Here is a 13,137-nt window from a genome sequence, read left to right as displayed (position 1 = left end):
GCGGAGTTCAGGCGCGGGCGGCCGCGCGTGGACCTGTGCGGACTCGCGGGCTGCGCGGCGCCGCGGGGCGCGGTCCTGACGCGCAGGTGCCGCCCCTGCCCTCCCCGCCCCGCCGCCCTCCCCTCCGCCCGCCTCGGCTTCCTGGGAGCGATCCCGGCCGCGGGCGGGCGCGGCTGCGCGGACCGGACGGCTCTGCGGTGAGTGGGGCGCGGGGAGGGCGGCGGGACCGGCGGGGCGCGCGGAGGGCGGCGGGGCGCGCGGGGCGCGGGGAGGGCGGCGGGGCGCGCGGAGGGCGGCGGGGCGCGCGGGGAGGGCGGCGGGACCGGCGGGGCGCGGGGAGGGCGGCGGGGCGCGGGGAGGGCGGCGGGACCGGCGGGGCGCGCGGAGGGCGGCGGGACCGGCGGGGCGCGCGGAGGGCGGCGGGACCGGCGGGGCGCGCGGAGGGCGGCGGGGCGCGCGGGGAGGGCGGCGGGGCGCGCGGGGAGGGCGGCGGGGCGCGCGGGGAGGGCGGCGGGACCGGCGGGGCGCGGGGAGGGCGGCGGGGCGCGCGGGGCGCGCGGAGGGCGGCGGGGCGCGCGGGGCGCGGGGAGGGCGTTGGGCGCCCCGTCCTCCCGTCCCCGTTCTCCCCGCTCAGGGAGTTGGAAAGTTTGAAAAGTTCGGTCGGCGGCGGCGCCGCGGACTCGGCGGGGCTCCGTGCGGCGGAGGGAGGGAGGGAGGGAGGGAGGGAGGGGCGCGGGCCGGGGTCGGGGGTCGGGGCGCGGGCCGTCTTAGGGCGCAGAGTCGGTGAGCTGCGGGTGGAGAGCCGGACGCGAGCGACCCAGCACTGGTGGGAAGGCCGCGGGGCCTCCGGCGCGCCCGGCCCCGGCCTCCCTGCCCTGCCCCCAGCCTCCCCGCCTGGCCTCCCTCTCCCTGGCCTCCCCGCCTGGCCTCCCTCTCCCTGGCCTCCCTGCCCCCAGCCTCCCCGCCTGGCCTCCCTCTCCCTGGCCTCCCTGCCCCCCGGCCTCCCTGCCTGACCTCCCTCTCCCTGGCCTCCCTGCTCCCCAGCCTCCCTGCCTGGCCTCCCTCTCCCTGGCCTCCCTGCTCCGCGGCCTCCCTGCCTGACCTCCCTGCCCCCCGGCCTCCCTGCCCCCCGGCCTCCTTGCCTGGCCTCCCTGCCCCCGGGCCTCCCTGCCTGGCCTCCCTCTCCCCGGCTTCGGCCTCCCTGCCCCCGGCCTCCCTGCCCCCGGCCTCCCTGCCTGGCCTCCCTGCCTGGCCTCCCTGCCCCCCCCCTCCCTGCCCTGCCCCCAGCCTCCCTGCCTGGCCTCCCTCTCCCTGGCCTCGGCCTCCCTGCCCCAGGGCCTGCCCAGATGCGCACCCAGGAGGTAGATGGTCTTGGGTGGAATGGCTCCGGGCTGGAAGGGGCAGTGAGGACCAAACAGCAGAGGGAGCTTCCCTCCCCCCTCTCCCCTCCCCCTCCCCCTTCCTCCCCTTCCTCCTCCCCCACCAAGTCTGTGGGCTTCATGCATTTTCCATAATGGGAGCCCCTGCGCTCTGGGGCCGGCCTGCCCAGACGGGCAGCTAGGGAAGGGCGCTGGCTGCACCCCTGGGAGCCGGCCCGAGGGGCAGGCAGGGGATGGGGAGGGCAGGGGAGGGAGGGCAGGGGATGGGGAGGGCAGGGGAGGGCCATCTGGTCTGGCAGGCTATGGGGCTGCTCAGGAAGCACCGGGGTTTGGGGTTTGGGGTTCATGCTTTGCAGCTGTGTTGGGCTCGATGCCTTCTGCTCGGTCTCTGCGCCCCCAGCCACCGCACCTTGGGTGGAGGTTCGTTTGCAGTTTGCGCTGTGATTGGCACAGTGGTCTTTGAACTCAGGGCCTCAGCCTGCCTGCCCGGGATCTCTGCCGTCTGAGCCACACCCCCAGCCCGGTTTGCGTTTTAGTGATTTGGGGGGGGGGTCTTATTGGTTGGGTTCTTATTTTTACCCAGAGCAAGTGTAGGCCACAATCCTCTATACCAAATGCCTCCCGGGTATCTGGGATGACAGATCCGCATGGCCATTCTCTACCTGCTGCTCAAGTCAGGCTCCTGCTGACGTTTTGCTCAGGACAGCCGTGCGCAGTGGCCGGCAGGGTGACAGGAAGAGCCGCCTCTCCTGGCACACGGAATAGGGCCGCAGCCCGCTGGTGTTCCTCACACCCAGAACAGCCCTGGGTTTACAAGACAACGTTGTTACATTTATCGGTAGACTCTCCATGCCAGTAAGTCACAGTTGTTCTAAAGCACACATGTGGTTGGAGGAGAGTTTTTTTTAAAGGCCCCACTTAGCACCATTTAATTAACTATCTGGTGAATTACTAGCTGTCCCGTCTAGCTTGCTCGGTAGGTTTGCACGTTTGCCCCTTCACACTGTGCAGACTTTGAGTGACACAGAGATATTTCACAATTCAGATGTGTTACATCCAATGGCATGACATGAACTTTGCATCTGCAGGTGGGATGCGTGTTACCACACACGTGCGCACACATGGATGCATGTTACAACATGCACACACACAAATTCCAGGTGCACACCTGTCCTCAGGCTGCACATGGGATACGTGTTACCACACACACACACACACACACACACACACACACACACACAGTGCATACCTGTGATAAGACTGCACATGGGATGCGTGTTAGCACACATGAACACACACACGCTAGGTGCACACCTGTGATAAGGCTGCACATGGGATGTGTGTTACACACACAGTGGTGCACACCTGTCATCAGGCTGCACGTGGGATGTGTGTTACACACACAGTGGTCCCCGTCCATCCCTATGCACTGTCAGCACAGGCGGTGAGGCTGAGCCCCGCTCAGGGCGCCTGGGCAACACTTTGTGCAAATAGCACCCAGGCTCCACCGGAATCAAAGCAGCACATTATCTGAGCAAGATTTCTTCCTGGGGAGGTGGGCTGGAGGCCAGGAGCGCTGTGCTGCAGTACCCCGGCCAATTATTCTGCAGTACCCTGGCTGACTAAGCACCGTACTGTAGTACCCTGGCCTACTGAGCGCTGCACTGTAGTACCCTGGCCTACTAAGCGCTGTGCTGCAGTACCCTGGCCTACTGAGCGCTGCACTGCAGTACCCTGGCCTACTGAGCGCTGTGCTGTAGTACCCTGGCCTACTGAGCGCTGCACTGCCGTACCCTGGCCTACTGAGCGCTGTGCTGCAGTACCCTGGCCTACTGAGCGCTGTGCTGTAGTACCCTGGCCTACTGAGTGCTGCACTGCAGTACCCTGGCCTACTGAGCGCTGTGCTGTAGTACCCTGGCCTACTGAGCGCTGCACTGTAGTACCCTGGCCTACTGAGCGCTGTGCTGCAGTACCCTGGCCTACTGAGCGCTGCACTGCAGTACCCTGGCCTACTGAGCACTGCACTGTAGTACCCTGGCCTACTGAGCGCTGTGCTGTAGTACCCTGGCCTACTGAGTGCTGTGCTGTAGTACCCTGGCCTACTGAGCGCTGTGCTGCAGTACCCTGGCCTACTGAGCATTGCTGTAGTACCCTGGCCTACTGAGCGCTGCGCTGTAGTACCCTGGCCTACTGAGCGCTGTGCTGCAGTACCCTGGCCTACTGAGCGCTGTGCTGCAGTACCCTGGCCTTTGGGGTAGAATGGGCCCCCAGACAGGTGAGCACTGCCAGTTCCTGTGGGGCAGAGTACCTGGCCTGCTGAGCCAGGAGCCAGGAAGTGGGGTTCAGTGGCCCAGACTGGGGAACAGGGTAGGATGGGGGGTGAGGTGCCTGGAATACACAGGCTGAGGGGGCCCGGCAGAGACAGTCTTCCGTCTTGCATGGCTCTGGGGCTTTGAGGCAGGGAGGGGGTGCGGAGGTGAGCTGAGTACACAGGGGTTCACGGCAGGCGGGCGGCTGGACAGCCCGTAACGTTTATCATCGTCTTGGCTGACATGAGAAAGGGTTTCCTCGGGGGGCTTCAGGCACTAGGCGGTTTGCATTTTGCTTTATTTTTACACTGTCCTTAGGAGTGGGACCACACATCCCCTAAAGGCCCAGGACATTCACCACTTAAGTCTTAGGCACAGCAGTGTTCAGCCCTCACCCTGAGGGAGGTTTGGAGTCAGAGGCCTGGCCTCCACCGCCACTGCTGGCAGGGTTGCTGTCAAGACTTCATCTGAACTAGATGACCATCTTGCCGTGGTGATTGTCAGATGGCTATAGTGTGTGCTCTCTCATGCGGTCTGTTTAGGAACAATATTCACTATTGTATGTGATACAGTCGGTTCCCTTCTGAGCATAGTAAAGAAGCCAGACACTCAAGAGGCTAGCACTTTATGGACCTAAAGATAATTGTCCGCACACATGAACGAATGCCTCTGGTTCCTTGCTGGATTTCTTTGTATTCTCCGAAGACCTCAGCAGCTACTGTGTCAGTTCCTGGGCCTTCGTGAAACTGAACTTTAGCAGAGCTGGCCAAGGGTTTGGATAAAATACCCAGGTGATACCGGCCTTCTGGGGCTTTCCCCTGGGGCGGATGGTTTGGATGGTTTGATCGCACCTGTACCCTGGTCGTTCTGAGCCTCACGGTGTGTCCACTTCTCACCCAGGGGAGAATAAAATAATCCTGATTAGGATTCCACCCCACCCCCATCACTGGCAAAAGCCCGTTATTTCAACTACCATCCTCCTGTCTCCGTTTCAAAGAGCTTGAGTTGGCTTGTTAACACGGGGTTGCTTCTCTGATTGTACAAACGTGGCCCACTTGGAGAAGGATGGTTTCCAAAGCACCGAGCCTGGGCGGATGCCCTCTGCCCTCACGGCTGTGTGTTGTGGGAGGTTTTCCTGGGCACCATTTGTGAGCCTGGTTCTTACAGCAGGGCCGCAAACATTGTCCTTCAGCAGCCACTGTTCACAGACTTTGAAAGAGTTGTGCTTTCCCCAAAGGAGTGTAACATCTGAGCCACTTGCTAGAAAAGTGTCAGCACAACTCAGCTGGTTCCAGAGGTGGGGTCTCAGCGGCTTGTCCTCTCTCCCTGCTTCCCCTCCCTCCCCCTCTGCCCTCCCGGCCTGCTCTCTCCCTGCTTCCCCTCCCTCCCCCTCTGCCCTCCCGGCCTGCTCTCTCCCTGCTTCCCCTCCCTCCCTCCCCCTCTGCCCTCCCAGCCTGCTCTCTCCCTGCTTCCCCTCCCTCCCTCCCCCTCTGCCCTCCCGGCCTGCTCTCTCCCTGCTTCCCCTCCCTCCCCCTCTGCCCTCCCGGCCTGCTCTCTCCCTGCTTCCCCTCCCTCCCCCTCTGCCCTCCCGGCCTGCTCTCTCCCTGCTTCCCCTCCCTCCCCCTCCCTCTCCCCCCTCTGCCCTCCTGGCCTGCTCTCTCCCTGCTTCCCCTCCCCCCCTCCCTCCCCCTGCCCTCCTGGCCTGCTCTCTCCCTGCTTCCCCTCCCTCCCCACTCTGCCCTCCCAGCCTGCTCTCTCCCTGCTTCCCCTCCCTCCCCCTCCCCCTCTGCCCTCCTGGCCTGCTCTCTCCCTGCTTCCCCTCCCTCCCCACTCTGCCCTCCCAGCCTGCTCTCTCCCTGCTTCCCCTCCCTCCCCCTCCCTCCCCCTGCCCTCCAGCCTGCTCTCTCCCTGCTTCCCCTCCCTCCCTCCCCCTCTGCCCTCCTGGCCTGCTCTCTCCCTGCTTCCCCTCCCTCCCTCCCCCTCTGCCCTCCAGCCTGCTCTCTCCCTGCTTCCCCTCCCTCCCCCTCCCCCTGCCCTCCAGGCCTGCTCTCTCCCTGCTTCCCCTCCCTCCCTCCCCCTCTGCCCTCCTGGCCTGCTCTCTCCCTGCTTCCCCTCCCTCCCCCTCCCTCCCCCTCTGCCCTCCTGGCCTGCTCTCTCCCTGCTTCCCCTCCCTCTCCCTCCCCCTCTGCCCTCCTGGCCTGCTCTCTCCCTGCTTCCCCTCCCCCCCTGCCCTCCTGGCCTGCTCTCTCCCTGCTTCCCCTCCCTCCCTCCCCCTCTGCCCTCCTGGCCTGCTCTCTCCCTGCTTCCCCTCCCTCCCTCCCTCCCCCTCTGCCCTCCAGGCCTGCTCTCTCCCTGCTTCCCCTCCCTCCCCACTCTGCCCTCCCAGCCTGCTCTCTCCCTGCTTCCCCTCCCTCCCCCTCCCCCTCTGCCCTCCCAGCCTGCTCTCTCCCTGCTTCCCCTCCCTCCCCCTCCCTCCCCCTGCCCTCCAGCCTGCTCTCTCCCTGCTTCCCCTCCCTCCCTCCCCCTCTGCCCTCCTGGCCTGCTCTCTCCCTGCTTCCCCTCCCTCCCTCCCTCCCCCTCTGCCCTCCAGCCTGCTCTCTCCCTGCTTCCCCTCCCTCCCTCCCCCTCTGCCCTCCTGGCCTGCTCTCTCCCTGCTTCCCCTCCCTCCCTCCCTCCCCCTCTGCCCTCCAGGCCTGCTCTCTCCCTGCTTCCCCTCCCTCCCTCCCACTCTGCCCTCCCAGCCTGCTCTCTCCCTGCTTCCCCTCCCTCCCCCTCCCCCTCTGCCCTCCTGGCCTGCTCTCTCCCTGCTTCCCCTCCCTCCCCACTCTGCCCTCCCAGCCTGCTCTCTCCCTGCTTCCCCTCCCTCCCCCTCCCTCCCCCTGCCCTCCAGCCTGCTCTCTCCCTGCTTCCCCTCCCTCCCTCCCCCTCTGCCCTCCTGGCCTGCTCTCTCCCTGCTTCCCCTCCCTCCCTCCCCCTCTGCCCTCCAGCCTGCTCTCTCCCTGCTTCCCCTCCCTCCCCCTCCCCCTGCCCTCCAGGCCTGCTCTCTCCCTGCTTCCCCTCCCTCCCTCCCCCTCTGCCCTCCTGGCCTGCTCTCTCCCTGCTTCCCCTCCCTCCCCCTCCCTCCCCCTCTGCCCTCCTGGCCTGCTCTCTCCCTGCTTCCCCTCCCTCCCTCCCCCTCTGCCCTCCAGCCTGCTCTCTCCCTGCTTCCCCTCCCTCCCCCTCCCCCTGCCCTCCTGGCCTGCTCTCTCCCTGCTTCCCCTCCCTCTCCCTCCCCCTCTGCCCTCCTGGCCTGCTCTCTCCCTGCTTCCCCTCCCCCCCTGCCCTCCTGGCCTGCTCTCTCCCTGCTTCCCCTCCCTCCCTCCCCCTCTGCCCTCCTGGCCTGCTCTCTCCCTGCTTCCCCTCCCTCCCTCCCTCCCCCTCTGCCCTCCAGGCCTGCTCTCTCCCTGCTTCCCCTCCCTCCCTCCCCCCTCTGCCCTCCAGGCCTGCTCTCTCCCTGCTTCCCCTCCCTCTCCCTCCCCCTCTGCCCTCCTGGCCTGCTCTCTCCCTGCTTCCCCTCCCTCCCTCCCTCCCCCTCTGCCCTCCTGGCCTGCTCTCTCCCTGCTTCCCCTCCCTCCCCCTCTGCCCTCCAGGCCTGCTCTCTCCCTGCTTCCCCTCCCTCCCTCCCTCCCCCTCTGCCCTCCTGGCCTGCTCTCTCCCTGCTTCCCCTCCCTCCCCCTCCCTCCCCCTCTGCCCTCCTGGCCTGCTCTCTCCCTGCTTCCCCTCCCTCTCCCTCCCCCCCTGCCCTCCTGGCCTGCTCTCTCCCTGCTTCCCCTCCCTCCCCCTCCCCCTGCCCTCCTGGCCTGCTCTCTCCCTGCTTCCCCTCCCTCCCTCCCCCTCTGCCCTCCTGGCCTGCTCTCTCCCTGCTTCCCCTCCCTCCCCCTGCCCTCCTGGCCTGCTCTCTCCCTGCTTCCCCTCCCTCCCCCTCTGCCCTCCAGGCCTGCTCTCTCCCTGCTTCCCCTCCCTCCCCCTCCCCCTGCCCTCCAGGCCTGCTCTCTCCCTGCTTCCCCTCCCTCCCTCCCCCTCTGCCCTCCAGGCCTGCTCTCTCCCTGCTTCCCCTCCCTCCCTCTCCCCTTCTGCCCTCCTGGCCTGCTCTCTCCCTGCTCCCTCTCCCTCTCCCCCCTCTGCCCTCCTGGCCTGCTCTCTCCCTGCTTCCCCTCCCTCCCCACTCTGCCCTCCCAGCCTGCTCTCTCCCTGCTTCCCCTCCCTCCCTCTCCCCCCTCCCCCTCTGCCCTCCCAGCCTGGCCTGCTCTCTCCCTGCTTCCCCTCCCTCCCCCTGCCCTCCTGGCCTGCTCTCTCCCTGCTTCCCCTCCCTCTCCCCCCTCTGCCCTTCTGGCCTGCTCTCTCCCTGCTTCCCCTCCCTCCCCCTGCCCTCCTGGCCTGCTCTCTCCCTGCTTCCCCTCCCTCCCCCTCCCCCTCTGCCCTCCCAGCCTGGCCTGCTCTCTCCCTGCTTCCCCTCCCTCCCTCCCTCCCCCTCTGCCCTCCCGGCCTGCTTTCTCCCTGCTTCCCCTCCCTCCCCCTCCCCCTGCCCTCCGGCCTGCTCTCTCCCTGCTTCCCCTCCCTCCCTCCCCCTCTGCCCTCCCGGCCTGCTTTCTCCCTGCTTCCCCTCCCTCCCCCTCCCCCTGCCCTCCGGCCTGCTCTCTCCCTGCTTCCCCTCCCTCCCTCCCCCTCTGCCCTTCTGGCCTGCTCTCTCCCTGCTTCCCCTCCCTCCCTCCCCCTCTGCCCTCCAGGCCTGCTCTCTCCCTGCTTCTCCTCCCTCCCTCTCCCCCCTCCCCCTCTGCCCTCCCAGCCTGGCCTGCTCTCTCCCTGCTTCCCCTCCCTCCCCCTCCCTCCCCCTCTGCCCTCCCAGCCTGCTCTCTTCTTTGTCCCCCACTCCTCTACTTCCTCCCCCTTGCTCATGCTCTGCTCTTCTTAGCACTCCTCTCCTTTTCATCCTTTCTCTTACCTTCTCTGGTTGGACTATGGTCCATTGCTTTTTCCTCTTCTCCCACTCTGTACCTGCATTTGTGTACTGCTCCATTTATTCACCTACTACTTATGTATGGATTTATTTCTGTCTGCTGGGAACATTTTGCTTTAGTACATTATATATCTCTACCAGTTTATAAAATTGTAGAAAATCAAGTAACAAACCTACTACAAGGAAAACTTCGTATCTAAAATATAAATAAGATGGACAATCATGTTTTGGATGTATAGTACAATTTTGAGCAATTCGTATCTAGAATTTTATATATTTAAAATTTTTCTGTCCCAAATAGAATATGTGTGAATGATTATCTGATTGAAATGAACAGTGTGCATATTTTGACTTGTCTAATGATTTCTGTCTTTGCTTAAATTATGTTCAGGTTATGAACATAAGAAAATCAAGATTTTTTTCCATTTCCCTAAAACTTAGACACTTGAGTTGTATTACAACATTCAAATATGTGTCTGCCTAAAGCAACAAAATGGAAATGATATCACAACAGACCACGCTGACCACCCGTGTGATGTAAATGGAAATACAGTGAATGGATGAAAGACTGGGATGGCAAAGGATCTACATTTTGAGTGTCAGTGTCTGTGTGGAAAAGTGCAGATGATTTCTAGACAAGCAGGAGATTGCTTTGTACACGTATCTGAGCCTTCTTAACCCAGTATCTCAGTGGGACAACAGGGACTGGAGGAAGTCAGAATTTCAGTACATGTCTAAAATCTCTGTGTCTGACCATGTCAAGGAAAAAACTTGACATACACAGTGCAGTAGTACTTACTCCACAAGCACTTACTTGAGTGTCCTGGTCCATTCCCGAGCACACAGCGCTAAGAAATCTGTTCTCTAGTTAGAATCACCGCTGGGGGCCCTGTTAAATCTGTATAGAGAAGACTTACGCTCGGATGTTTTTAAGTTAAACATTTCCAAGGTCAGTAGGCCCTTGCTGTGGCCAGCAGCCCCTGTTCCTTCCCCAGAGCCACCGGGCACTCACTTTGAGTGACTTGATAAAAATCATTGGGTATTTGAGTTAGAGAAACTATTGTCATTTTTTTCTATTTGGAATATATTTTATGTTATTTTTTTGAAACTAATCGTCATGTTTAATTTCAGTGTAACAACCTGGCACCAGCATGCTCTGCTGTATAATTCACTTAATTTTTTATTTTTAATTTTATTTTCTGCCCATAGGGTTTCAACTCAAGGCCTAGGAGTTGTCTCTGATCTCTTTTGCTCAAGGCTAGAGCGCTCTACCACTTTGAGCCACAGTGCCACTTTGGTTTCTGAGGGGTTAATTGGAGATAAAAGTCTTTTCTAAAACCCGGTCTGGCTTTGAACCATGATCGTCAGATCTCAGTGCCCTAAGTAAGTACCTTGGATTACAGGTATGAGCCACCAGGTCCCCAGCTCTAATGAGCACTTTTCTTGATTGTGTAGCAGGTGGTTTAAACAAAGCGTGGATAGTGGAGGTATCAGCACACTGTGGGAAGCTGGCCCAGGCATTGAGGGCATTTAGCCCTAGAGTAGACCTCCATCTAGCAGTTGCTACAAAGTAGCCTCCTTTCTTCAGGGAAAGGCAAGTGCAGGGGTAAGAGAGGAGACTTACTTGTCTTAGAAATCCTTCAGAACTTGACACTGCAAAGGAGTTAAAACAAATAAGCAGGACTGACACACTGGCACATCTCTGTGCGGGATTTGCCTCTGCAGTGCAGGGCCGACTCCAGCTGAGCCCAGTCAGGGCCCCAGATGACGGGTGCTTTCTTAACTTCCACGTGGGTCCCGGCCTTGGCGTGGGTGAGGGGCACCAAGGAAGATGGTTGTTCAGAAAAAATGCCTGAGCTGAAGTGAGCTACTTCCTTTCAGGACTAAAAAGCATGCGTTTCCGTTATGGCACAGCCGGCTCAGCACCTTGATTAAAAAGCGAGTCCTAAAGTAAACAACGGGGAAGTGGGAGGTGCTGAGGCTGCGTTAGATCCCTCCTAGTTTAATCTCCTCCTTTACCCAGGGTACAGAACACTTTTCCACGCCAGCTAGCCCATGACTATTACCCAGGGTACAGAACACCTTTCCATGCCAGCTAGCCCATGACTATTACCCAGGGTACAGAACACCTTTCCACGCCAGCTAGCCCATGACTACATGCTTTTTGCATTCCAACTTCATACGTTTTGCTGCCTTACACACTTTTCATGAAGCGATCGATCCTGTGTTCAGACTTCTTTTCAATAGCCCGACGTGGCTCTCTCCGCCTTGCCCCAAGGCAGCCCTGGGCCCTCTGGTGGCGCATTGTCTTGCGCTGTTTGTGGCCATTTGCTCCTTTCCTGGGTGAGGTGCTCCACTCTCGTGGAGTGTCCGGAACCACCATGTAATCATTCATATCTGGCATCTATTTGTTCTGCTTTCCTATAGCTTTAGCTTCATAAAGGTCAAAAGGCACTCAGCACAGCACGGGGTGTGTGTGGGGGAGGCTGAGGGCGGCTGGTACTCCCGCTTTTGTCCAAAAGTACTTCTGTTCTGAATTGCATTGAGTCTCGCAGTGAGCTTGAACGTCGCTTAGCCAGGCATCCTGTGGTAACTGCCACAGACGCCTGCGGATGGGTGTTTGAGAGGGAGGTGGAGGAGAGGAAAGGCCGTCCCCATCTCAGAGCAGCGAGGGTGCTAGGAGCAGGCCCCCTTTCCAGCCAGCTTTTCACAGAGCAAAGACTCAAAGTGAAGTCGGTGATGAGGGCCACAGGCGGCGCAGAGGTGGCCGGGGCTCTCGGTGAGACGAATGTCCAGCAGCGTAGGGAAGCGAGGGAGAGCAGGGACTGGCCCCAGGCACACAGCCGGGGGTGGGAAGGCCGACGCGGGCATGAACTGCGATGCTGAACGTAGAGAGAGGGCTGGGAAGGTGGCTCGCCTCGCACGCACGAAGCCCTGGGCTCGATTCCTCAGTACCACCTACACAGAAAAAGCCAGAAGTGCTGCTGTGGCGCAAATGGGAGAGTACCAGCCTTGAGCAAAAGAAGCTCAGGGATAACGCCCAGGCTGAGTTCAAGCCCCAGGACTGGAAAAAAAAAATGGAAAGAGAGAAATCCTGGGATGGTCCGCTCACTCGAGGTGTGGGGAAACATGGCGCTGTTGTCTAAATACACTTCTGTTCTGAATTGCGCTGAGTCTTTCGCAGCGAGCTTGGACATGGCTTAGCCAGCCGTCCTCTGACAGTTGGGCAACTGGGGATGAGTGTTTAAAAGTAAGCAGTGAGAATTCCAGGATTCTGGAGTTCTTTGTGAACTAGACAGGGTCATTCTGGGGAGGGAGGCAAGTGAAGACTGAAGACAGGCATGCCTCAGAGCTCCCGTGCACACTTTACACACCCTGCACACCATACACACCTACACACCCTGACAAGACTGCAGGCAGTCCCCAGCCTTCACACACGTTCCCAGCTCTCCAAGAGGAAGACACTTTTTCCTTTTCCTTTCTCTTTTTTCCCTCCCCTCCCTCCTTCCCTTCTACCCTCCCTCCCTCCTTTTTTTCCCAAGGCTAGGACTCTACCACTTGAACAGATTTTTGCTGGTTAATTGGAAAGAAGAGACTCATGTACTTTCCTGTTCCAACTGGTTTCTGAACCTTGATCCTCAGATCTCAGCCCCCTGAGTAGCTAGCATTACAGGCGTGAGCCACCATACCTGCTGAGGAAGATCTTGTCAAGGCCCAGATCTAGAGTCACATCTGGATGGGTTAGGGGATGAACTTAAGGTTCAACATGCCGTAAAACAATCTTGACTTTCCAGGAAATACTCTAGAGCTTTTTCCACTTTTACCTTAATGATATACCGCATCCATATTCATAATTAATTTAAAAACCCAATTCATCATCTTCCTTTTGAAATAAGTTTACATAAAAACAAAACCAGCACCAGAAACAAGAAAAATGAGTCATGCTTTTGAGCTAATTTGTATCTCTACTTGTGTTGCAAAACATGACTTAAAACCTTATTTCATCATGATTAATTTCATTCTATAAAAACTGTGAGATGACTTTAGCATAATTAAGAAATGAAAAATGCAAAATTCACGAGAATCCCCAAAAGATACTTGATAGCTCTATTCTTCTCACAAGTTCTGACTGGAAGCTAATATTTATTTTAGGTACAGCTCTATTGATCCGTCCAAGTACTTTCACATTACTCAATGTGTTTCTAATTATTCATTCGAAAGCTCTTTACGAATGAGTAATGTTTTATGTTTCCAAAAGACCAACTTCCACAACGAATACGGACTGAGCGCAGATATGTGCTTAGATCCTAAAAGAGTTCTGCACTGGTATTTAGACGTGTTTATATGTCTTCTTCAGTACTCTCTTGCCTATCCTGAGTTGCTAAGCAGGTGCATGATTGGATTATTGTTTAATAACTGTGCGGGGCAATTTGAATTGTGCTAGAGAGACACC

The 13,137-nt window shown here is 59.6% G+C and overlaps 1 protein-coding gene across 3 annotated transcripts in view; it reads left to right on the top strand.

The window, feature by feature from the left end:
* Positions 1-13,137, top strand: part of Fam83b (family with sequence similarity 83 member B) — a 63,027-nt gene that overhangs the window by 842 nt on the left and 49,048 nt on the right. The window contains exons 1-2 of one of the 3 annotated variants that reach the window (XM_070017210.1): positions 9,260-9,282; positions 9,894-10,067. The exons of 1 other annotated variant lie outside the window; for it this stretch is intronic. The gene's annotated coding sequence lies outside the window, so the exon portion shown is untranslated. Of the gene's footprint in view, positions 1-153; positions 198-9,259; positions 9,283-9,893; positions 10,068-13,137 lie in introns of those variants that run through there. One more of the 3 variants, XM_070017211.1, reaches the window with a different exon arrangement.

The sequence above is a fragment of the Dipodomys merriami genome, unplaced genomic scaffold, assembly GCF_024711535.1.
Source record: "Dipodomys merriami isolate MVZ:Mamm:240054 unplaced genomic scaffold, mDipMer1.0.p SCAF_122, whole genome shotgun sequence".
NCBI lineage: Eukaryota > Metazoa > Chordata > Mammalia > Rodentia > Heteromyidae > Dipodomys > Dipodomys merriami.
The sequence above is the reverse complement of the archived record's forward strand: the minus strand, read 5'-3'. Positions and strand labels throughout refer to the sequence as shown.